Source organism: Scyliorhinus canicula, chromosome 8, assembly GCF_902713615.1.
Source record: "Scyliorhinus canicula chromosome 8, sScyCan1.1, whole genome shotgun sequence".
In the NCBI taxonomy this organism is placed as follows: Eukaryota; Metazoa; Chordata; class Chondrichthyes; order Carcharhiniformes; family Scyliorhinidae; genus Scyliorhinus; species Scyliorhinus canicula.
The window spans coordinates 74,938,459-74,964,258 of NC_052153.1; the positions used below are offsets into that span (position 1 = coordinate 74,938,459).

At 46.1% G+C, this 25,800-nt stretch overlaps 1 protein-coding gene across 5 annotated transcripts in view; it reads left to right on the forward strand.

Annotated features, from left to right (window-relative positions):
• The window catches only part of sema4d (sema domain, immunoglobulin domain (Ig), transmembrane domain (TM) and short cytoplasmic domain, (semaphorin) 4D), a 277,830-nt gene that overhangs the window by 10,265 nt on the left and 241,765 nt on the right, over positions 1-25,800 (forward strand). Inside the window, exon 2 of one of the 5 annotated variants that reach the window (XM_038804752.1) lies at positions 6,216-6,289. The exons of 3 other annotated variants lie outside the window; for them this stretch is intronic. The gene's annotated coding sequence lies outside the window, so the exon portion shown is untranslated. Of the gene's footprint in view, positions 1-6,215; positions 6,290-25,800 lie in introns of those variants that run through there. One more of the 5 variants, XM_038804756.1, reaches the window with a different exon arrangement.

Consider the following 25,800-nt stretch of genomic DNA (forward strand, 5'->3'; position numbering starts at 1 on the left):
GGGGGGATCTGTACCGTTGGGACGGTCTCCACCTGAACCGATCTGGAACCAGTGTTCTAGCGAAGAGGATAAATAGGGTGGTCAGTAGGACTTTAAACTTCTGAGTTGGGGGGAAGGGAAAGTGAAAGCGACAGGGAGCATGGAGTTAAATGGCAAGATATGCAGGAGGATAACATGTAAGCAGGTGGATTTAAGGCAGACTAGGAATGCAACAAAAAGGAAGGATAACTTTGGACATCTTAGGACTTCCAATATCTGTAATGATAAGAAAGTTAGCATTAAGGCACTTTACCTGAATGCTCGTAGCATTTGTAACAAAGTAGACGAACTAATGGCACAGATCATCATGAATGATTATAATGTGGTAGGCATCACAGAGACATGGCTGCAGGGGGTTCAGGACTGGCCGTTAAACATCCAAGGATATACAACCTATCGAAAAGACAGGGAGGTGGGCCGAGGGGGTGGGGTTGCCTTGTTAGTTAAGAACAAAATTAAATCTATGGCACTAAACGACATAGGGTCGGATGATGTGGAGTCTGTGTGGGTAGAATTGAGGAACCACAAAGGCAAAAAAAACCATAATGGGAGTTATGTACAGACCTCCTGACAGTGGTCAGGACCAGGGGCGCAACATGTACCGGGAAATAGAAAAGGCATGTCAGAAAGGCAAGGTCACGGTGATCATGGGGGACTTCAATATGCAGGTGGATTGGGTAAATAGCGTAGCCAGTGGATCCAAAGAAAAGGAATTCATGGAATGCTTACAAGATGGCTTTTTGGAACAGCTTGTCATGGAGCCCACAAGTGAGCAGGCTATTCTGGACCTAGTGCTATGTAATGAACCAGACTTTATAAAAGATCTTAAAGTAAGGGAACACTTAGGAAGCAGCGATCATAATATGGTTGAGTTCAGTCTGCAGTTTGAAAGAGAGAAGGCAAAATCGGATGTAATGGTGTTACAGTTAAATAAAGGTAATTACGAGGGCATGAGAGAGGAACTGGCGAAAATCGACTGGAAGCAGACCCTAGTGGGGAAGACAGCAGAGCAAAAATGGCAGGAGTTTGTATGCATAATTGAGGACACTGTACAGAGGTTCATCCCCAAGAAAAGAAAGATTATCCGGGGAGGGATTAGACAGCCATGGCTGACAAAGGAGGTCAGGAAATGTATCAAAGAAAAAGAGAGATCCTATAAAGTGGCCAAAAGCACTGGGAAATCAGAAGATTGGGAAGGCTACAAAAACAAACAGAGGTTAACAAAGAGACAAATAAGGAAGGAGAGGATCAAATATGAAGGCAGGCTAGCCAGTAATATAAGAAATGATAGTAAAAGTTTCTTTCAATACATAAGAAACAAACGACAGGCCAAATTAGACATTGGGCCAATTCAAACTGATTCCGGAAGGCTAGTGATGGGAGACGAGGAAATGGCTGGAGAACTGAATAAGTACTTTGCGTCTGTCTTCACAGTGGAAGACATGAGTAATATCCCAAAAATTATAGAGGGTCAGGGGGCTGAGTTGAGTATGGTTGCCATTACAAAAGAGATGGTGCTAAAAAAGCTAAAAGGTCTTAAAATTGACAAATCTCCTGGCCCCGATGGGCTACAACCTAGAGTTCTGAGGGAGGTGGCTGAAGAAATAGCGGAAGCGTTGGTTGAGATCTTTCAAAAATCACTGGAGTCAGGGAAAGTCCCAGACGATTGGAAGATCGCTGTTGTAACCCCCTTGTTCAAGAAAGGATCAAGACAAAAGATGGAAAATTATAGGCCAATTAGCCTAACCTCGGTTGTTGGTAAAATTCTAGAATCGATCGTTAAGGATGAGATTTCTAAATTCTTGGAAGAGCAGGGTCGGATTAGAACAAGTCAACATGGATTTAGTAAGGGGAGGTCGTGCCTGACGAACCTGATAGAATTCTTTGAGGAGGTGACAAGTAGGTTAGACCAGGGAAACCCAGTGGGTGTGGTCTATCTGGATTTCCAAAAGGCCTTTGATAAGGTGCCACACAGGAGGCTGCTGAGTAAGGTGAGGGCCCATGGTGTTCGAGGTGAGCTACTGGCATGGGTTGAGGATTGGCTGTCTGACAGAAGGCAGAGAGTTGGGATAAAAGGTTCTTTTTCGGAATGGCAGCCGGTGACCAGCGGTGTCCCACAGGGTTCAGTGTTGGGGCCGCAGCTGTTCACTATATATATTAATGATCTGGATGAAGGGACTGGGGGCATTCTAGCGAAGTTTGCCGATGATACAAAGTTAGGTGGTCAGGCAGGTAGTGCTGAGGAAGTGGGGAGGCTGCAGAAGGATCTAGACAGTTTGGGAGAGTGGTGCAGGAAATGGCTGATGCAATTCAACGTGAGAAAATGTGAGGTCTTGCACTTTGGAAAAAAGAATCCAAGCATAGACTACTTTCTAAAAGGTGAGAAAATTCATAATGCCAAAGTACAAAGGGATCTGGGAGTGCTAGTCGAGGATTCCCTAAAGGTAAACATGCAGGTTGAATCTGTGATTAAGAAAGCGAATGCAATGTTGTCATTTATCTCAAGAGGGTTGGAATATAAAAGCAGCGATGTGCTACTGAGCCTTTATAAGGCTCTGGTTAGGCCTCATTTGGAGTACTGTGTCCAGTTTTGGGCCCCACATCTCAGGAAGGACATACTGGCGCTGGAGCGTGTCCAGCGGAGATTCACACGGATGATCCCTGGAATGGCGGGTCTAACATATGATGAACGGCTGAGGATCCTGGGATTGTATTCATTGGAGTTTAGAAGGTTAAGGGGAGATCTAATAGAAACTTACAAGATAATACATGGCTTAGAAAGGGTGGACGCAAAGAAACTGTTTCCGTTAGGCGAGGAGCGAGGACCCGTGGGCACAGCCTTAGAATTAGAGGGGGTAAATTCAGAACAGAAATGCGGAGACATTTCTTCAGCCAGAGAGTGGTGGGCCTGTGGAATTCATTGCCACGGAGTGCAGTGGAGGCCGGGACGCTAAATGGCTTCAAGGCAGAGATAGATAAATTCTTGATGTTGCGAGGAATTAAGGGCTACGGGGAGAATGCTGGTAGGTGGAGTTGAAATGCCCATCAGCCATGATTGAATGGCGGAGTGGACTCGATGGGCCGAATGGCCTTACTTCCACTCCTATGTCTTATGGTCTTCTGCCACCTGTAATTCTTAGCTTTTGTCTTGGCCAGGGCACAACTTACATTCTTTTTAAAAATAAATTTAGATTACCCAATTATTTTTTCCAATTAAGGGGCAATTTAGCGTGACCAATCCACCTACTCTGCACATTTTTAGGTTGTGGGGGCGAAACCCACGCAAAAACAGGTATAATGTGCAAACTCCACACGGACAGTGACCCAGTGCCGGGATCGAACCTGGGACCTCAGTGCCGTGAGGCAGCTGTGCTAACCACTAGGCCACCGTGCTGCCCCACAATTTACATTCTTACAATGAGGCGGCAACAAAACTTTATTATCACTTGGACAAGATCACAGTGAGCCATAATTAAATTATGTTGTCCACTTGGATGAGGAAATTCAGTCTGAAATCCACAATTCTGTCTGGTAGCTTGGAGTCATTTTGAAATAGTCTTTAAAATCGGTTCACCGTATAAAAATAATTTGTAACTGTTAAAGCAGTTTTGTCTAAAAAATAATTGTAATATCATAACTGTGCACCATTGCTAAACATGTTAAACAGGAGAAGAGCTGATGAATTTGGTATTACTGTAGCTATGAGTGACATAGACACTTGTTGAATGGTCTCCCACGTTGTAAAATTGTTGGGTTCTTGATATAATCTTTATTAGTGTCACACGTAAGTTTACATAACACTGCAATGAAGTTACTGTGAAAATTCCCTATCGCCACACTATGGTGCCTGTTAGGGTACAGTGAGGGAGATGTCCAATAACAGCTGACAAGCACGTCTTTTGGGTAAGGAGGTGATTGGGCTTGGCTGTGATTCTTTCGATAACCAGTGGAGATTTTGTCAAGAGCTCATGTGAAGAATTGGTTCTTTGGGTCAGTTATGGAAGGTCAACTGTATCTGTGGAACTCTATTCCTGTGTGTGGTTTTTAAAAAAAGTATTTAGTAGAGGAAGGAGAAAATCACAAAATGCGAAGAATAATAGATTGAACTATAGATGGAGATATCTACTACAATTTATTTTTTCTTACACGATGCATTGTTTGTTCCATGTTTACAGGTTGAGCCCAAAATGGGTCAATAATGAAGTATGTTTAGAAACCGAATAAATCTGACAGACTTACTTAAACATTCTCGAAGAAAATTATTGCTTATTAGACTTGGGTTATAATAAGAAATTGCAACCCTCCCTAAGGTATAACAAAAGAAGTAAATCTGTGTGAGAATTAGAGGGAGAGCTCCAAATTTGTTCAAATGTGACTTGATAAGAATTACCCTGCCAGGCACCAGGAGATTGTAATAAAAAGGTACTGTGGTTTTTTTTTTCTCAAAGATAAAACTGCAAAGGGCAGCACGGTGGCCTAGTGGTTAGCACAACCGCCTCACGACGCTGAGGTCCCAGGTTCGATCCCGGCTCTGGGTCACTGTCTGTGTGGAGTTTGCACATTCTCCCCGTGTCTGCGTGGGTTTCGCCCCCACAACCCAAAAATGTGCGGAGTAGGTGGATTGGACATGCTAAATTGCCCCTTAATTGGAAAAAATAATTGGGAAATCTAAATTAAAAAAAAAAGATAAAACTGCGAACAGAGTACATGTTCTTGAGTTTGGAGAGAAAGTTCAGACAGTGACCTGACCCAGTTGAACAGTGGAAATACTGTGGTTGGCAAGAACTTGAATCTGAAAATGAGAACTGTGCCACATATCTCCTCTTCCTCACTGGCACTGTAATAACAGTTTGTTTACCAGTTCTGTGTATTTTTTCCAATGTTATAAACACTGAATAAACATTATACTGTCTTGACTGAAATCAAATCTGACATTATGGACTGGGAAGTAAACAAAAAGCTTGTTTATGCGCATTTACTAAATCGAAACGTGGGGAGGGGTATACATTTGAAAGATAAGCTAATCATTTACCCACATTTCAGATGGCAATTTATCTTGCAGTACAGTTTAATTCCAGGGTTCCTCAAGTGAACTTAATTGAAAATTAGAGTTTAATTAGTGAAAGGCAAGACTGAAGGGGCCTTTTATAATAAATAAAACTGCCTCTGCAATAATTCATTTTAAGTGGTCTTTTCAAGTGTATTTTGCTGCAAATTTTCAGTGACTCTTCTGAACAGCACTTTATTCATACAGGACAAGTTTGCAACTGCAAAAGGCTGCTGCTGACATTTAACTGAGTTCTGACATGCATCTTTTATCATTTTAGTCATCTTTACTTGAACATGCAAATTCACATTTAATCCAATACAACATTTTATAGCAATTTCCAATACTGTCTGGATTCAACATGGTGAAATAACTGGCCACCATGGTTTATTTCGTTAATGTAATTAAAATGGTGCAAAATATTATTTGATTTTTGTAGCTGTCTGTTTTATTTTGTAACATCTCTGCAATGGGACTCTCCACAAAAACAAAATATTTAAAATGTATTGTGGGCCTCAGGTCATATATACATCCATTAAATGAGACAATAACTTCACATTCCAAAAATAGTGTTTTATTCAAATAATTAACATGTCGTATTTTAAAGCAAATTGCACTGCTTTGTGGCTTTAAATCACCATCAGTGCGTGGTTTAGTTGTTAAAACTTTTTGTGAATTGGATCAGTTTTCTGTAGAACTTTTAAGTGACTAGTGTCTTCATGGTATTCAGCAAAGTTCCCACAATGCAAAGCATGTCTTGTGGGAACTTTCTGGAGACCCATTAATGTTTATGAATAGAGACCACATTCTGTTAAAGAATTTGTGTAGCTATATAGAGTCAGGTGATTTAAATTTTTGTTCCGAATCTTTCTTGTTCAGCAAATCCTGCTCCTGGCCAGGACAGTGAAAAACGTCAAGCTTGACTACTGCATAGTGATGAAGAAGAATGTTGTCCTTGTTTTATGCATGAAGGGACTATGGCGATGGTGCCTGGAAAATTTATTTCACACGCCAAATCATTGGCACTGATAGGTCCTGGAAAATATTGTATTTATATTTTGACACCATTCAGTACCTCAATTTTAAAGTGATTAATTTGTTTTATTTTATCTTCTATCCTTCTCTACAGTCTCCCTGTACCAAACACTTCCTCATCAGTGAACATGTGAAGCAAAAAGACCTGTCCCTAGGAAACTGTCAATGGTGTGTACCAGGTGACAGGACCTCTGATTTTCAGTACTTTCTTCTTGAAGCATGTGACCTTTGGCTGTCTTGAATAGTGACATGCTTGAGTTTGAAACTTTTATATAAGACTTAATTCACTAATATATTGTATAGGCACCAGCCACAATACCAAAACTGCTCTTATAAAAGTTATAAATTACCTCCTGTGTGACTGTGACAAAGGTAAATCATCCGTCCTGGTGCTTCTCCATCTGTTTGCAACCATTGACTAGGTTGATCACACCATTCTCCCCGTGCCTTTATAATTATCTTTCATTTTGATGGGACTGCATTCGCCTGATTCCAGTGCTAGCTACTCTTAGCTAAAGAATAACGTGCGGTGGCTCCCTTCCCATGCCTGCATAAGTGCCTCAGATGACTCCAAGGATGTATCCTTGGCTGACCGCTTTCTAATTCGCATGATGCCCTACAGTGGTACATCAGGTTCACATATACACTGATGACACCCAGCCCTACCTCCCTACACCACTCTTGACTCCTCCACCGTTGCTAAGTTATCAGACTCTGCTTGTCTGACATCCACTACTGGATGAGCAGAAATTTGGTCCAATTAAATTGAGAAGACAAAAGCCATCGAGTTCAGTCCCTACCACAAACTCTTCCTTAACCAGTTCTGTCTGTCTCCTGGCATCTGTCAGAGGCTGAACCAGGTAGTTTGCAAACTTGGTCTTATATTTGATACAGAGAAAATCTTTTAAACACCTAATTGCAGTATCATTGACTGTCTGATTCTACCTTCCTAACTTTGTCAAGCCTCAGCTGCTGAAATCCTGTTTGACTATTATAATGTACTCCAAATGCCTACCACGTTCTATCCTCCGTAAGCTCAAGGTCATCCAAAGCACTGCTGCCTTTGTCCTTACTCCCACCAAGTACATTGCATCCACCGCTCAGCTACATTGTCTCCTGGTGAAGCAACGCCTTGATTTTAAAATTTCTCATGGCCTTGTCCTTCCCCATCTCTTGTAACCTCGTCCAGCTTCACAGCCCTCTTGGGATATCTGCTTTTCTCCAAATCTGGCTCTTGAGAATGCAGATTTTAATCACTCCACCACTTTCAGCTGCGTAGACCCTAAGCCCTGAGATTACCTCCCAAAACCTCTCTAACTCTTCACCCCTCTTTCCTCTTGAAGATGCTCCTTAAAGCTGACCTCTTTGGTCACTTAACATATCTTGTGACTCAGTGTCAAATGCCGGGGAGATAACCACAGTGTGCGATGCCTGGCCGGGTCGCGTGCCGCTGTCGCCCGCCTCTCCCGGACGGTTCTCGCCGCCGTCCTCCGCTGCTCCTTCTGTCCTCCATCCCCAACCTCCTCGTTCCCCGCTCCTGGAGATGTCATGCACGTTTTGGCACCCTGTGCCTTCCTTCCGGCTCCTGTTTCCCTGCCCCCCGCCGCCCCATCCCGCTGGTTCTCCTCTCCTGTCCCCCTTCCCTCCACGATTCGCCCCTCCCTCCTCAAGTTCAGCTGTCTCCCCCCTCTTCTCCCCCGGTTCGCCTTTCTTTCTTCAGGTTTAGCCCCCCCCCCCCCCTCCCCTTTCATGCCTTGGCTACCCTCACCTGATTCTTGACTAAGTTCCCCTGATTCTTGGCTACCTGGCTATTCTTCCTCTTGTTCGTTGGCCACAAACAGGTCCTGGAACAGTCGCGTGAATGGCTCCCACGTTCTGTGGAAGCCGTCGTCCGACCCTCTGATGGAGAATTTGATTTTCTCCATTTGGAGAGATTCCCAGAGGTCGGACAGCCAGTCTGCAGCTCTGGGTGGTGCTGCTGACCGCCAGCCAAACAGGATTCTACGGCGGGCGATCAGGGAGGCAAAGGCAAGGGCGTCTGCCTTCCTCCCCAGGAATAGATCTGGCTGGTCCGAGACCCCGAAGTCCGCCACTTTCGGGCATGGCTCCACCCTCGCTCCCACCACTTTGGACATGGCCTCGAAGAAGGCTGTCCAGTACTCCACCAGTCTGGGGCAAGACCAGAATATGTGGGTGTGGTTGGTCGGGCCTAATTGGCATCGTTCACATCTATCCTCCACCTCCGGGAAGAACCTTCTCATACGGGTTCTTGTTAGGTGGGCTCTATGTACCACTTTTAGCTGCGTCAGGCTGAGCCTTGCGCACGTGGAGGTGGAGTTGACCCTATGCAGTGCTTCGCTCCAGAGTCCCCATCCTATCTCAATCCCCAGGTCCTCCTCCCATTTCTTTCTTGTTGCGTCCAGTACGGTGTCGGCCCTTTCTGTCAGTCGGTCGTACATGTCACTATAGTTCCCTTTATCTGGATACTTGCGTCCAGTAGGTCTTCCAGTAGTGTCTGTCGTGGCGGTTGTGGGTACGTCCTTGTCTCCTTTCGTAAGAAGTTTTTGAGCTGCAGGTACCGTAGCTCGTTCCCCCCAGCTAGCTGAAATTTCTCTGTCAGTTCGTCCAGTGTTGCGATCCTGCCGTCCGTGTATAGGTCCCTGACTGTCAGTGTCCCTCCGTCCTGCCTCCACCTTTTGAAGGTGGCATCAGTCAGTGCTGGTGTGAACCTATGGTTGTTGCAGATGGGAGCTTTGTCAGACATTTTGGTCAGGCGAAATTGCTGCCGCAGTTGGTTCCAGGATTGGAGGGTGGCTATCACCACCGGGCTGCTGGAGTGTTTTTTGGGTGGGGATGGGAGTGCTGCCGTGGCGAGGGCCCGGAGGGAGGTCCCCACGCAGGAGGCCTCCTCTGCGCGCACCCACTCGGCCTCTGGCTCCTGTATCCATCCCCCTTACTCGCTCGGCTGTTGCCGCCCAGTGGTAGAATTTTATGATACCATCCTTCTGAGAATTGTAGAAAACTGATCACAATTTTGATTTTCTTTTCCTGTGACGTTGCAAAGCTGACATACCCTAATTTGCTTGAGCATTGGTGAGTTATTTTCCTGCAATGCTCTTGAACCATTTAAACACACTTTCTCACCCTAAAATTTGGATGGATTTTGTGTTCCTGAAAGAAGAGTAAATTGAGAAATGTAACATTTGTGGATTATTGGTGTTGAGTGTTGCCAACAAACATAAGCTTGTGTAACACAAAATCGATGCAGGGTAAGACTCACTTCATTCTGCCAACAATGGGCTTTATCCCTAACTTCAAAAAGCGCATTCTACGATACCACTGCAAAATTTCCCACACAAGCCATCTTTGTGGTTTTTAAGAAACACTGCCAATTTTTGCTGAATTTGGGACAGTTTATCCTGTGGGCTTGCATCCAATAGGAACTGGGTTGAAGCCATCCAAGCTCATTTCATATACAGTTGATAGGAAGAGTAGCTTTGTATCCTGCGACTCACAGCTCAATTCAAGCATAGATTCAGAAAGCTGGGGGCTGAAGAAAATTGTGAGAAGTGAAGCACGAGCAATCTCATTCCAATATTGAATTGCACATCCTAATTTGGGTGTGATGGGAGTCGAAACCTTTTGGAACTTTGAAACTGTGACAAAATAATACCACAGTTGTGTTCAGGAGGAATAACTAAATGTAAATGCATTTTATTGAAAGGAAGATAAGTAAATGTAAAATGAATATCTCTCATCCCATGTTTTAAAAATAAAATTAGAATACCCAATTATTTTTTTCCAATTTGGCATGGCCAATCCACTTACCCTGCATATCTTTGGGTTGTGGAATGAGACCCACGCAAACACTGGGAGAATGTGCAAACTCCACACAGACAGTGACCTGGGGCCGGGATTGAACTCAGGTCCTCGGCACCATAGGCAGCAGTGCTAACCACTTGAGTACTGATTTAAGGGTTATGTCATGTTTTAATACTATAATATTTTCTTACCCGTATACCAGATGATAATGGTTCTATAAATTTTTTTGTAACTTTACTATTCCATCTAATCACCAGGTAGGTTGTTGCTAAAGATGGAGAAGAGCTGTATGTTGATGTAAAATAATTATAATGCTTAACAAGAGATCAGTTACACAGTCATGGGCAATAACGTGAGGAAACGACTGTTTAGAACAAGATAAGCAATGGGGTGATTTGAATATTCTTCAGAATTGGACAGGTATGTGAAATTCAAGTGCTTCCCAAGGTAACAAAAAAAAATCGAGGACAGGACTTTATTTAAATGGAAAATAAGCAAATTCAGGGGGGCAGTGATCAGTGGTAGTGAGTTTTGTGATTCAATTGTTGAAATAGGTTAAATATTCAATATTGAGTTGAAATGGATCGTGGATGTGGTTGGACTTGGAATACGATGTACACGTCTGCTTGTCATATTACAAAGGGGATATTTTAATTCTTGAAAGAACCCTAAGGAGCAACTGAGGAATTGAATTATGAGGAACAATTATGTAAATTAAGTATGTTCTCACTGCAAAACAAAGCAGAGGTTGAGGGTGGGCAGGACATGTGATACAATTGCTGTTGTTTGAATTCTGTAGGGACTAGATAATGTAAACCAGGGCTTCCTAAACTGGATTGCGACCCAGGATTTCGGGATTGTGAGTTTCGAGGCAGCAATGGCTGCCGTAACACTCAATCTGCACGTAGCCGCTCCGAGGCCCCTTTAAATCCTACCTACAGTTTTATTTTCAATCGTGGGAGTGCATAACCGGCTGACCTGTGAGGCCTGAATCCTGCTCCAGAAAGAACTGTGAAGAAATAGTTCTAAAAAACACTTTAAACTCCCGCTCCTCCCCCCACCACCCCCTGAACTATCACCATCTGGAGTCACAGCAATTTTCAAGCCTCATAATCACAGTGGGAAATGGTTTGGGAAGGATTGATGTATGCCAAGGCGAACTGTTTCACATCGACAATAGTAGAACCAGCGGACTCAATATTTGAGGGATAAATTCAAAACAAATCTGCAGAACATTATTTAATTGAGCAAGTGGTCGGTTTATAGAGCATACATCATAGGTGGGCAGCAGAAGCAGGCAGTATTCATTCATTCATTTATAAATTGGAAAGATTTCTCTCAGAAAAATGTCTTTTGCAATATTGTAGTTGAATAATTTGAGCCATGGCATAGGAGTGAAGTGCCGCATTCTTGGGCGAGCAGGTCAATTTGGACCTATGGTTCCCAAATCTTTCCACCCCTGGATTTTACTTGCCTTGTATTTGGTTTTGTGATAGACTAATTTAGGTGATTAATTGCTGTGATTAGTCGAGGACTGAATCGTTATCCTCTTGTGTAGCTATAAGGATGGGAGATGGAGAACTGGATGGACCTTGGTCTTTCCTTCATCCAGCGATTCCCAAGACAAACCTCTGATGGGAAGAGAGTTTTAAAACATATGAGGCGATGGAATGTGCACTGCTTGTACCTGCTGTGCTAAGTTTAAATCTGAACCAGGTTGATTAAATTCTGCATTGTTGGGTGTAGCAGTCCTGTGTGAAATCTTTCTGTAGTTTCAATCCAGTTCCTAATGGATAAAGGCCCACAGCACAATTTTGATCAGCTTACTTAGGCAGCAGGTTGGCTGATACGGTAAAAGAAAAATGGCACCCTTGTGCAGTAAGAAAGCGCTTTTTTTTTTAAAAGTGTAGTGTGTGATTCTCCGGAAAGATTGCTAAGTGCGGTAGCAATCATGAACTACTGCGAGCTGCCTGGCGAGGCCAGCAACGTAATACAATGTTAATTGGCTCACTTAACGAGGCCCACAGGCTTCACTCAGCGAATGAAGGCTCCCCAGCCAATTCGCCAGGGCCACAAACCACCACCACCAATGTAAACCACACCTGTGGTTGACGATGCCTCCCTGTCTCTGCAGGAGAAGCTGCCTAACAACCATCGGGAGCGGCCCAGACTGGCAGAGGGGTGCTGGCATAAGAATCCTCACTACCTTTGAGGAACTTGACCTGGAGGTAACGGGTGGCCGAGGACTGAGCGGTCACCAATGCGGACGTTGGCGCACTCCGCAGAGTGGAGGATCCACCTGGAGAACCTGGCCAACATGAGTTATGCCATACAGACTGACCCATCCCTCCCACTGACTACATGTTCATTCGCCACCCACTCCCCTCACCTCCCAGGAGACCACCTGAAGAGGAGAGCTCCAAGGATGCCACAATCGATGTGCCACAGCTGTCATCCCCACCCTCCAACAGCGCAGAGACACATACATCGGTGGGCAATGTTAGTGGACAGGCTTCTGGGGCACATGGTAAGTAGCTAGCTGCCTCCACCTCTGATGTACATCCTAGCGATACACCTAAACGTAGCAGTAGAGCGAGGAAGGCCAAGCACACTGATAATCCGTGAGAGGGCACTAGTGGTGTGCAGGTGGGGCATAAGGAGTGGAGTGTGTGTTGGAAGGGAAGGGGGCCATTTTCTGGGGGGAGGGAGTGAGAGTGCGGATAGTGGGGTGGCACCATTGGGAGAGTGGGGCAGTGCTGTACACTTGCACGAGGAACATTAAAATATCCTCACCACAACCAGTATGGCGTGTCTGGCTCTTTGTTCCGTGATGCGAGCCGACCATTGATTCCATGCCCCATTACCCCCACCGGACACGCCCTACCCATGCACATCTGGCCACGCACATGTGCCCAGGGCTGGGTCCCATCTCCTTGGTGATCAAGGTTGGCTGCTGCGTCTCTGGTACTGCCTCCCACAGTGTTCAAGCACAGTGTCTGCATCAAGGTGTGATTGGGAGGCTAGGCAATGAGCCCTACACGTTATAATGGCACGTCCGCTCACGGGGGTCCACTTGTGATGTGTGAAATGCTCACTTAACCTCTTCCCTCTGAGCAATAGCCTTCAGCAGCAAGGCCAGAGGCCTCCATGGTCAGTGGAGCTTATGGGTGATCGTTGGGCAAACAGGCAGGGACTAGGGTTGCCCCAGGAATGGGACCGCATGGGGTTGGCATGGAGGACCAGTGCATGGTTTATTTCCTACCCCCATCCCCCAGAGCACACGAGCAGCATGCCCAGTGCCCCCGGGCTCATTGCCTGTGAGCGAAGATGGCTGCTAACCTCCTCGGCTCCCCGCAGCAACCCATCTGCCAGGTTCACTTTTTTCAAAAGGAGGATTAATCAGCGCCAGCGTGACCACTTGCTGGGAAGGCCATTGGATATGGGGTTGCTCCCATTAATTGTATGGAAATAGAAGAATGAAGTATGTAGTTTTTGGCCGATAGATTTCTAGATAATATTTGCATATTTACGTAAGAAAGTGACACTGAGGTGGATGATTAGCCGTGATCTAATTGAATGGCGGAGCAAGTTTGAAGACCGACTCCTACAGTGTTCCTTTCCAAATGGATGTTGGCTGTTGTTCACTAAGTTATTGTCAAGCAGGTAATCCTCAAGTTTACTCCTGATAATTGATTTTATTACTATTCTATTGATGTGAGACTAATGCCTCTGGTGCCTGAATCTGTTTTATGACATTTTGAAAAGAGGAACTCTGTTGGTTTACATCAAATGTATTGGGACTCCATGTTTCTGAATCCCTCATGTTAGGATATCATATTCTCTACAAGGTCGAGAGTTTATACAATAAGATGCTGAATCTGATGTCCAGAGCTAATAAGACACATTACAGGTAATTACCAATTTGCATCTAATCTATAAAAACAGGAGCCAACTAATCTATCAACAGAAAATGAATGTAAACTTGTACAAAACTAAAAATTTTCCAATTTCACATTATTTTCTCTGGACCAATGAAAATTGAAAACAAAGAAGTAATGGTCTTGCTTTTGAGCTTTTTTCCATTCTGTAGCAATTATAATAAAATGTTTTGTGTATTGTGAAGCTTGCAAATGATACCGGGGAGTGGGGGGCAGGAAATCATAGTTGTTCAGTCGTTTGGTCTATGGGCCTGATGTACTTAATTTACTTCTAAGAGGCGGTACGGTGGCACAGTGTTTAGCACTGCTGTCTCATGGCGCTAAGGACCTGGGTTCGATCCCGCCCGGGTCACTGTCCGTGTGGAGATTGCGCATTCCCCCCTTGTCTGCGTGGGCTTTACCCCCCCCCCACAATCCAAAGATGTACAGGGTAGGTGGATTGGCCAAGCTAAATTGCCTCTTAATTGGGAAAACAATTGTGAACAAAAACTTAATTTGGTTCTGGAAACGCACATGAAATAGAAAACACAAAGTAATGCTGTTCACCATATTTTGTTACATTTTATTTGATGTAATACTTCGGCTGGCTTTAATTAAGTGATCCCTGAGTTTTGTTAAGCAGAAACTTTGCACAAGTGTTCCTTTGTAGTTCTCGTGCAAATTTAGTTTCCGGACATATAATGTTTAGTAATTATGGCCCCTGTTTGTTTTATACCTCTGTGCACGCACTGGTTTAAGATGAACTGCATTGAGAATTCAGTTTGTTTATGTAACTGAAGGTTCCGTAACCAATAAATTAAAAAATGTCTTTGATAGACAAGAATCCTTTTCTACTTTCCCGTTGGAAATCGAGCATTTCTATGAAGCGACATGGAAAAAAAACCTAGATCATTAATGATTACCTGCGTCATATATACTTCAGCCAAAAACCTTAACACGAGAAAAGAACAGTGAATTCACATTTCAGATTTGCTAATTAATGTGCAGGTGTGTCAAATTTACATCATAGAAACATCTGAGGAAGGTGATTCTGTCCATCATAGCTCATCCAGCCAGGAACACCTATAATCCTTCTCTTCTTGCCCTTCAGCTCATTAAAGAATCCCAGTGTTTCTATAGCTGCTTATGTATTCTTCAGACATGATTCTGCTAGGGTGAGTTTATCTTAGCCACTGATCAACCTCCATTTTCTTTGGTAGTGTGTTTGCATGGCTGCATTCTCACAGAAAGGAAGGGGCCAACTTGTGTGCAACCTGCACGCGTTATATCTGAAAGAAATAATTGATACAGTGCCCGTTTTTCCATCAAATTGCTTTGTGTGCATTGAATTACTTTGAAATGCCGCGACTGTTATCTGGGAAGCCAATTTTGTTGCAGCAGGATTCAACATCAGCAATGGAGTGGAATGGAACAGGTCTTCGTTTGTCTCATCTGAGCTACGATGCTTTTGATAATTCTATACAGTGTCATAACTGCAATTATAAGTGGTTAGCACTGCTGCTTCACGGCGCCGAGGTCCCAGGTTCAATCCCGGCTCTGGGTCACTGTCCGTGTGGAGTTTGCACATTCTCCCCGTGTTTGCATGGGTTTCGCCCCCACAACCCAAAGATGTGCAGGCTAGGTGGATTGGCCACACTAAATTGCCCCTTAATTGGAAAAAATGAATTGGGCACTCTAAATTTATTTAAAAGAGAAAAAAAACCTCCAGTTATAAGCTCTAATTCTTTTTATGGGACTTGAACCTTTTAACATGGTTGAAGAGCTGTTGATTGAGTTGAGCTGAGACCTCTGCGGTACCTCTCTAACTGGATTATGCTAAAAGTGATAATCCGTTCACTAAGGAACAACCTAAAACATTTGCATTAATCCAATGTATACTTTTGATTTGGACTACAATCTTTAGTAGCCATGATTACTGCTGACTCCAGGCTGATGGATTGATCTCTGCAGTAACTGATAATTTGTAATTTTCAAGAGAATAGTGTTTTGTTTTATATAACTGGGTTTGCAGGTGGTTGATTTATTTAATGCTGATGAACAAATGGACTGTGCAGATTCACCTCTAATTTGACCACCTTCTACCTGAATCACGAAAGATAGGAGATAAGCAACTGAGTTGCTATTTTTCTAAAGAAATTGTGGAAGGCATATTGTGCAGAATGAGTTTCGGGGGACAGAAACAAAAGAATCTATTTGTGAACTGTGCCAGCCTTTTCAGTTTGCGGTCATTTTGGAAATAAAGTTGATCTTAAACAATCTGTACTTTGTCTCTCTCCCTATCCTCACTCACATGGAGAAGCCATAATTCCTTATTTAATGACTCCCAAGTACATAATTATATTGTAGAAATGATGAGAAATTTTGAGATTATCCTTTTCAGTATTCTAATGAACGGACTGAAGTGAAACTGAAACTTTTGGCCGACAATAGATGTAAGAGTAAATGATCAGATGTTGGGATTTAACTTGATAAGTTAACCATACAATGCTGCTCGAGTCATTTTGATACATTGCAGCCAGTATTTCTGTTTGTTGTCCTGCTGAGTTTAAAGGAAGTCTTCAGGCTCAAGGGAGATAAAAACTCCTGAATATTCCGTCTTCACTCCTAGCACAGTTACATTTTCATTATGTAGATAAATGACAAAAGCTTCAACATATATACCGCACCTATGGAAATACAATTTGCAATTATTGTACCTTTGCTGTTAGTTGCGTTATCTAACTCAAATTCAGGAGATTTAAGAAGTGAGCACTTATTAGAATGGGACAGTGATTATCAATCATCCTGAATCTGACTAGTGTTGTCGGGTGGGCTGGTTGAAGACGGTGAAGGACCATATTTATCGTTGTTACAATCCCCTTTGAGACTGATGACGTTTTTAGAAGATACTTGAATTTCCGGTAATTTACTGGAGGAATCACACAAAGTTTCAAGTTTTCAGACTTTTACTGCGACAAACAAAAATAAAACATTGACTAGAAGTTTTTTTTAAAAGGCGACTTTATCTCTTTTGGTGGCAACTGAAAGAAAGGGTTAAAGAAAATTACTGCGGATGCTGGAATCTGAAACAAAAAGCAAAAATACTGGACAATCTCAGCAGGTCTGACAACATCTATAGGGCGAATAGGGAGCTAACATTTCAAGTCTGGATGACCCTTTGTGAAAGCTGGAGAGAAATTTTCCAATCTTACGATATTTTGTTTGAACCAATGGATGTTGAAAACATTAATAATGGTCTTGCTTTTGAGCTTTTTTCCATTCTGTAGAAATGATAAAAAAAATGTTGTTCTGTATTGTGAAGCTTGCAAATGATACCGGGGCAGTGCGGGGCAAAAATCCTAGTTTGGTATTTGGGCCTGATATGCTTAATTTGGTTCAAAGAGGCATCACAGTGGCACAGTGGTTGCACTGCTGCCTCACGGCACTGAGGACCCAGGTTCGATCCCAGCCCCGGGTCACTGTCTGTGTGGAGTTTGCACATTTTCTCCTTGTCTGCATGGGTCTCACACCCCACAGCTCAAAGATGTGCAGTGTAGATGGATTTGCCATGCTAAATTACCCCTTAATTGGGGGAAAAGATTGTGTAAAAAACCCTTCCGTAATTTTGGTTCTGGAGATGCACATTTTTCCCTTCATCATTTGTCTCTTCTTCCCCCCCCAAAACTTGGGCCAACTGCTCCTAGTTGGCCATTACACAATGCTCACCTTCTTTGTTCTGCCATTCGCACATTTTAATCTCTTGATGTGCCACTGTCAGCACCCTTCTTGGCCTTCTTCACCCCATTTACATTCCTTTTATTTTCTGTCATTGACATCTTTGTCTATCTCCACCTATCGCTGGCCCCCTATCCAGCCATACTGCTCTCCCCCTCCCCCCACTACTGTATAAATCTGACCCCATTTCCAGTTCTCTCTAGCTTCGACAGAGTCATCCAGGTTCGAAATGTTATTTCCCTTTTCTCTTCAGCGATGCCGTCAGGCCTGCTGAGATTGTCCAGTATTGTGTTTTTGTTTTGTGGGTTCACCCACTTAACGTGTAAAGCACTAGAATTTCCCCATCATGCTTATACTTTACTCTGAAGTTTTATTTATTCTCCCGTAACCAGTCGAAAGCTATTTTCTGCTCCCAATGACCTGCTTCCTTTCCCAGCATGGATACCTCAGATTGCAGGGCTGACTTTCACAGTGAGGGTTATGCTGTCCTGATCTTCCAATCACCTTTTTTAAGTCTTCACAAACTAGGCCTTTTCAATCTGTGATGAGCTCCCACCCACCTTTGTGTGGTACTTAATAAAGGCAGCATTTTCTAGACTCCAGGTGCAGGACTGGCTACATCTATCAATCTTCCTTTTGCACTCTCAGATTCTTGCAGGACTGCCTTGTCTCAGAGTGTCGGGAACATCTTAGAAACACTGCGTAACTCAATACTACAATGCTTGCTATGGATCCAGGTTGAAATGATAATTATCTATCCTCCTCTTTCCCAACCCCGCCAACTAAGACAATTAAAATATGAACATTTATAAAACCTGACATTCCTAACAACTCCCTTGGAGGCATTTGCTATTGTCTTGCACCTTCTTCCCCGCAAAACAACCTGCCACCCGTTTAACATATAACAGCCAATCCACCCAAGCTTCTTGTCGGGTGGAATTTAGAGCAGGTCATATGATCCTCTTCATTCCACCCGAGAGAGACAGTCAAAAAAATCATAATCCTATAAAGCATACGTTTGTAACACTGCTGTCATCAAGGATTTTCTTAGAAATGGAAGCTAAAGGCTTCTTTAAAAGTCATACAAGTGAAAGATTATTGAAGAATTAGATAATTAAATGTAGTGCTTAGAATGGGGCTACTCATTAGCAGTTTTTAATTTTGACTGGTATTTCTGGGAGAAGAAAATGCAAAAAAGTGGCATTTATAAATGATTTGTGTTTTTTTTGATAAAGCATTTACGATCTGAACTTTGTGCTGGAGTGGATGTCTTTGGTGCAGGAAAAGTAAAGCTGACGTATTGCTGCTTGTGGCCTGGCTTAAAGGCAAAATTTAAGTGGGTCAAGGTTGCAGGCCAGAGAAGTGTGCACAGTGGCAATTGTTACTTTTAGAATTCCAGAGTTCTTCAGAAACTGCATTATAAATTCAGGATGGACATTTTTAAGACTGGTGCCAGTTTTGTTCTTGTGCAGTGTACTTTAGGATAATGGGCAGCATGGTAGCATTGTGGATAGCACAATTGCTTCACAGCTCCAGGGTCCCAGGTTCGATTCCGGCTTGGGTCACTGTCTGCACATCCTCGCTGTGTGTGCGTGGGTTTCCTCCGGGTGCTCCAGTTTCCTCCCACAGTCCAAAGATGTGCTGGTTAGGTGGATTGGCCATGCTAAATTGCCCTTAGCGTCCAAAATTGCCTTTAGTGTTGGGTGGGGTTATGGGGATAGGGTGGAGGTGTTGACCTTGGGTAAGGTGCTCTTTCCAAGAACCGGTGCAGACTCGATGGGCCGAATGGCCTCCTTCTGCACTGTAAATTCTGTGATAACATTTCTTTAGGATAAAAATTCTTCCCGTGTCTTTGCAGCTGAAGCCCCAAACCAGCAAATTGAAATTTGCTGATTTAAAAAAAAAAAAATTCCAATTAAAGAGCAATTTAGCATGGCTAATCTACCTGCCCTACACATCTTTGGGTTGTGGGGGTGAAACACACACAGACGAAGGGAGAATGTGCAAACTCCACACGGACAGTGACCCGGGGCTGGGATCAAACCCGGGTCCTCGGCGCTGTGAGGCAATGCACCACCGTGCCGCCCTACTCCTGTTCTTTGTTTTTAAAAAAAGTATTTTTATTAAGGTTTTGCAGAATTTTTCATAATAAAACAGTAGTAACAATAATAACAAAACAAACTAGAGTGAACATTAACATAGTGCAAAAAGAGAATATACAATAACAATTAAATAGACATTACCCCACACGACTCCGTCTTTCCACACCATCCCAATGAAGCACCTGCCCCCACCCCGGATTGCTGCTGCTGCTTGCATTTTAATTTTCCCCAAGAAAGTCGATGAATGGCTGCCACCTCCCGAGAGATCCGTAGCGTAGACCCTGTTAAGGCAAACTTTATTTTCTCGAGGCTGAGAAACCCAGCCATGTCACCAACATAAGTCTCTACACTCGGCGGGGGGGGGGGGGGGGGGGGGGGGGGGGGGGGGGCTTCGAGTCCCTCTACATTAATAAAATCGGTCTCCGGGCTACTAGGGAGGCAAAGGCCAAGACGTCGGCCTCTTTCGCCCCCTGTACTCCCAGGTCTTCTGACACTCCAAAGATCGCTATCTCTGGACTCGGCACCACCTGTGTGTTAAGCGCCTTGGTCATTGCCCTTGCGACCTCTTGCCAGAACTCTCTAAGCTCCGGGCATGCCCAAAACATATGGACATGGTTTGCAGGGCTGCCCTTGCACCTCATACAACTCTTCTACCCCAAAAATCTTTCTCATTCTTGTTGCAGTCATGTGTGCCCGGTGGACCATCTTAAATTGAATTAGACTGAGCCTGGCACATGGTGAGGAGGAATTAACCCTGCCCAGGACCTCGTCCCAAAGACCCGCTTCCAACTCCTCACCTAGCCCCTCCTCCCACCTGCCCGTGTGCTCTTCCACCTGGGCTTTCTCTGCCTCCTGTAGTTCCTGGTAGATATTCGACACCTTCCCTCTCCCACCCAGGTGCCGGAGATCACCCTGTCTTGTATCCTCAGTGGCGGTAGCGTCAGAAAGGCCACTACCTGGTTTTACAGGAAGGCTCGTAATTGCAGATATTTAAAGGCGTTTCTTGGCGGCAGATTACATTTGTCCTCTAGCGCAGGCATTGTCAAACTCGGGGGCGCAACCCGCGGGTGGGTTGTGGGCGGGTGTCGGGAGGGTCACGGCGGCCACATTTTAAAATATGGTCGCAGCCTTTTTTTTCCCCAAGTTCGAGGGACCATTGGGGCCAAAGGGACCCAAAACCATTTCCTCCATTTTTGTCAGCAACAAACAAGGTAAGAGAAAATGGTGGGTCGTGAAGGTTGGCCGGTTGGTAAAAATGGGTCCCTGGAAAAAAAGTTTGAAAAACACTGCTCAGCGCCTTGAAACTGGGAAAGCTTCCGTCTATGAACAGATCTCCCGTCCTTCTGATGCCTGCCCTCTGCCAGCACTGGAACCCACCATCCATCCTACCTGGGACAAATCTGTGGTTGTTATATATCGGGGTCCAGACTGACGCTCCCTCCACCTTCTTGTACCTCCTCCACTGTCCCCAGATCCTCAGTGTCGCCACCACCACCGGACTTGTGGAGTAACGGGTCGGCGAGAACATCAAAGGAACCGTTATCAAAGCTCCCAGACTAGTACAGTAGTCCCCCTTTATAACGCGGGTGTTGGGGTCCAAGACCCCCACCCGCGTTGTAACCGAGCCGCGGATATCCACGATGGGGGTTTTAAATTTATTTAAAAATCTATGCTAGCGCTTCCCATTGTGAGTCTACGGGGGGCGGGGGGAGAGGTCAGACCCCCGTAGACTCTCAATGGGAAGCGCTAGCATAGATTTTTAAATAAATTTAAAACCCCCATCGTGGATCCAATTAAATTTCAGCGGCCGGCTCACTTTGATCCGGAGAGAAGCTGCTCTCAGTGAAATAATCAGCCGGCCGCTGAAATTGACACTGCTGGCTGCTCTCTCCCTCCAATCCAACTTTTAAGTTTTAATGTTTCTGATTGGAGGGCGAGAGCAGCCGGCAGTGTCAATTTCCTTTTTTTTCCCTCCGGCTTGCCCCCTCTCCCCCCACATCCTCCAACTAGACCCCTCTCCCCCCACACCCTCCGGCTCGCCCCCTCTCCCCCCCCCAACACCCACCGGCTCGCCCCCTCTACCCCCACACCCTCCGGCTCGCCCCCTCTCCCCCCACACCCTCCGACTCGCCCCTCCCCACACCCTCCGGCTCGCCCCCTCTACCCCCACACCCTCCGGTTCGCCCCCTCTCCCCCAACACCCACTGGGCTCTGTCTCCTCCTCTCCCCTCCCCCCACCCCCCCCCACCCACCTCACACCCTCCGGCTCGCCCCCTCCCCCCCCCTCTCCTCCCCCGTCCCCCAACACCCGCATGGCCCTCCTCTCTCCCCCAACACCCGCAGGGGGGGTGTCCCCCACACCCGCAGGGGGGGTGTCCCCCACACCCGCAGGGGGGGTGTCCCCCACACCCGCAGGGGGGTGTCCCCCACACCCGCAGGGGGGTGTCCCCCACACCCGCAGGGGGGTGTCCCCCACACCCGCAGGGGGGTGTCCCCCACACCCGCAGGGGGGTGTCCCCCACACCCGCAGGGGGGTGTCCCCCACACCCGCAGGGGGGTGTCCCCCACACCTGCAGGGGGGTCCCCCCACACCCGCCCCCCCTCCTCTACCCCCCCCAACACCCGACCCCCCCCAACACCCGACCCCCTCCTCTCCCCCCCCAACACCCGCCCCCCCTCCTCTCCCCCCCAACACCCGCCCCAACACCCGCCCCCCCTCCTCTCCCCCCAACACCCGACCCCCCTCCTCTCCCCCCCCAACACCCGCCCCCCCTCCTCTCCCCCCCAACACCCGCTCCCCCTCCTCTCCCCCCCAACACCCGCCCCCCCCTCCTCTCCCCCCCAACACCCCCCCCCCCTCCTCTCCCCCCCAACACCCGCCCCCCTCCTCTCCCCCCCAACACCCGCCCCCCAACACCCGACCCCACTCCTCTCCCCCCCCCAACACCCGACCCCACTCCTCTCCCCCCCCAACAGCCGCCCCCCCTCTTCTCTCCCCCCCAACAGCCGCCCCCCCTCTTCTCCCCCCCTTCTTCCCCCCCTTCTCCCCCCCCTTCTCTCCCCCCCCCCCCCCTTCTCCCCCCCCTTCTCCCCCCCCCCCAACAGCCGCCCCCCCTCAGCAGTGTCAATTTCAGCGGCCAGCTGATTGTTTCAGTGAGAGCAGCTTCCCTCTCTGGATCAAAGTGAGCCGTCCGCTGAAATTGACACTGCCGGCTGCTCTCTCCCTCCAATCAGAAACATTAAAACTTAAAAGTTGGATTGGAGGGAGAGAGCAGCCAGCAGTGTCAATTTCAGCGGCCGGCTGATTATTTTAGTGACTGCAGCTTCCCTCTCCGGAGCCGGCCGCTGAAATTGACGCAACTGACAGTTGGGGTCCATCAGCCCCCCCGCGGTATATCGCGAACCGCGGTATTGCGGAGCGCGGTATAACGGGGGACTACTGTACCTTTACATGAAGCCGCCTCCAGCTGCTCCCACGCCCCCCCATTGCTCACTTCCTAATTATGGCTATATTGGCCGCCCAGTAGTAGTTGTGAAAGCTCGGTAGCGCCAAACCCCCCCCCCCCAACTGCGCTCCAACAGCGATCTCCTTACTCGCGGGATCTTATTGGCCCACACAAAGCCCGCAATGATCCTACTCACCGCTTTAAAAAGGCCTCGGGGATGAAAATGGGGCGGCACAGAAAGACAAACAAAAATCTGGAGAGGACAGTCATTTTCACGGTCTGCACCCTCCCTGCCAGTGACAGCAGGAGCATGTCCCACCTTTACTCCTGTTCTTTTTAACACTCCTTTTGAATTCCTTTAGTATTTCCCTTTTGTTTTAGATTACGGAAGAATATAATTGTGAATCATATTTGCTTTGTATTGCAGAAACACTTTGCCATTATAGTGAGCAAATGTCCAGGAAATAAAGTACATAATAGTAAAAGTACACTGCTATCTATCTCTGTAATACTATATTGTGTGGGCTTATTTAGTATTTGATTTTACGTTCTCTAGCTCAAACTGTGATCAGAGGAGAGAAGAGAGAATGTGTTTGAACTGCAAGTTGGCTGGTTAGCTTTTGAATTAGTTTTAATGAAAGATTTAAAGTTATCCCCTGAAGGAAAACTTGGGAAAGATGTCCCAACATGCTTCACATGCTATGAATTGCTTTTTGAAGTGTAGCCACTGTTTAGTGAGCAAAGTTTTGGCAAAGTACCAGGCCTACAAACAGCAATAAGATAAATGACCTGTTAATTTTTGATGCTGTTAACTGAAGAAATTAATTTTGTTGAGACTAAATCTGTGCTTTTCAAATCATGTAACTACAGCAACCTGTATGTATGTAGTGTCTTTTAATGTACTAAAATGTCCCTTCACAGGAGCATTAGAAAACAAAACTGTTATGGCAGATGGCCAGAGCATGACCATTGGGCTTTAACCAAGTGTCTTAAAGGAAAGAAAAGTGAGGTGGAGAGGTTTAGGGAGGGAATTCCAGGGGCTAAGCAACTGATGGCATGGTCACAAAGCGATGGAGCAATTAAAATTGGAGATGCACAAGAGATCAGAATTGGATGAACAAACACATCTTTATGCAAAACCATCAGAGGTAGGGAGGGGGGAGGCCGTGGATGAATTTCAACACGAGGATGAGAAGTTTAAAATTGAGGTGTTGCTTGACTCACTTAATGTAGGTCAGCCAGCACAGGCAAATGGGACTTGGTGCGAGTAAGCATGCAGGCAGCAGAATTTTGGTTGAGCCCAAAGTTTCCGAGAGTAGAGTTCCGGTGTGATTTGTTTGGGCTCCTGGCAGAACAAACAGCTGTGAATCGGGGAAGTCAAAATCGACATTGAAGAGGGGCGGAGATGTGAAACTTCAGGCTCCGTGCCTGAGCCCACTGGGGTTGGAAGAGATCAAGAAGGTGTTGGAATTAATGCTACGGGGAAGGCACCGGGGCCTGCTGGGTTCCCGGTGGACTTTTATCAAACGTTTGTAGACCTGTTGGCCCCTCTATTATTGGGGATGTTCAGGGATTCCTTGGAGCGAGGTGGTTTGCCACAGACGCATAGGCAGGATTGATTTCCCTGCTCCTGAAAAAGGGCAAAGACTCTGTAGACTGTGGGTCGTATCGTCCAGTCTCCTTGTTAAATGTGGATGCGAAGCTGTCCGTAGATTGATAGAATTTACAGTGCAGAAGGAGGATATTCAGCCCATCGAGTCTGCACCATCCCTTGGAAAGAGCGCCCCACCAAGCCCACACCTCAACCCTATCCCCATAACCCAGTGACCCAACCTAAACGTTTTGGAATCTAAGGGCAATTTACCATGGCCAATCCAACTAACCTGCACATCTTTGGACTGTGGTAGGAAACCAAAGCAACTGGAGGAAACCAACGCAGACACGGGGAGAACGTGCAGACTCCGCACAGACAGTGACCCAAGCTGGGAATCAAACCTGGGATCCTGGAGCTGTGAAGCAACTGTGCTTTAGAGTACCCAATTCATTTTTTCCGATTAAGGGGAAAATTAGCATGGCTAAATCCAGCACATCTTTGGGTTGTGAGGGCAAAACCCATGCAAACACGGGGAGAATGTACAAACTCCATACGGACAGTGACCCAGAACCGGGATCGAACCTGGAACCTCGGCGCCGTGAGGCGGCAATACTAATCACTGCCACTGTGCTAACCACTGTGCTACCGTGTTGCTGTTATTTAAGGCATTGATGTTAGGCTGGAACCCCTTCTTCCGGAGGTAGTGGGAGAAGACCAAACTTGATTTGTCAAGGGGCGGCGGTTGATGGCAAATGCGAAACAGCTGTTGAACGTGGTGCCTATCTCAGGGAGGGTCGGGTTCCAGAGATCATTATTTCGTTTGATGCGGCGAAAGCCTTCAAAAAGCTGTGGGGCTATCTATTCACGCTATTCGAGAACTGAAGAGGTTCTAGAGTGTTATGGGGATTCAGAAGAGCTTTGGGTCCGGATGGAAGCAGAGTCTGTGAGGAGGGAAAGCCTAGAAGCATTGGTATCAGCTCCATTACCGGTGGTGCTGAAGAAATGCTTGACTAACCCGGTGATAGTGGCCACGTAAAAAATTTGGAGGCAACTCGGTTAACAT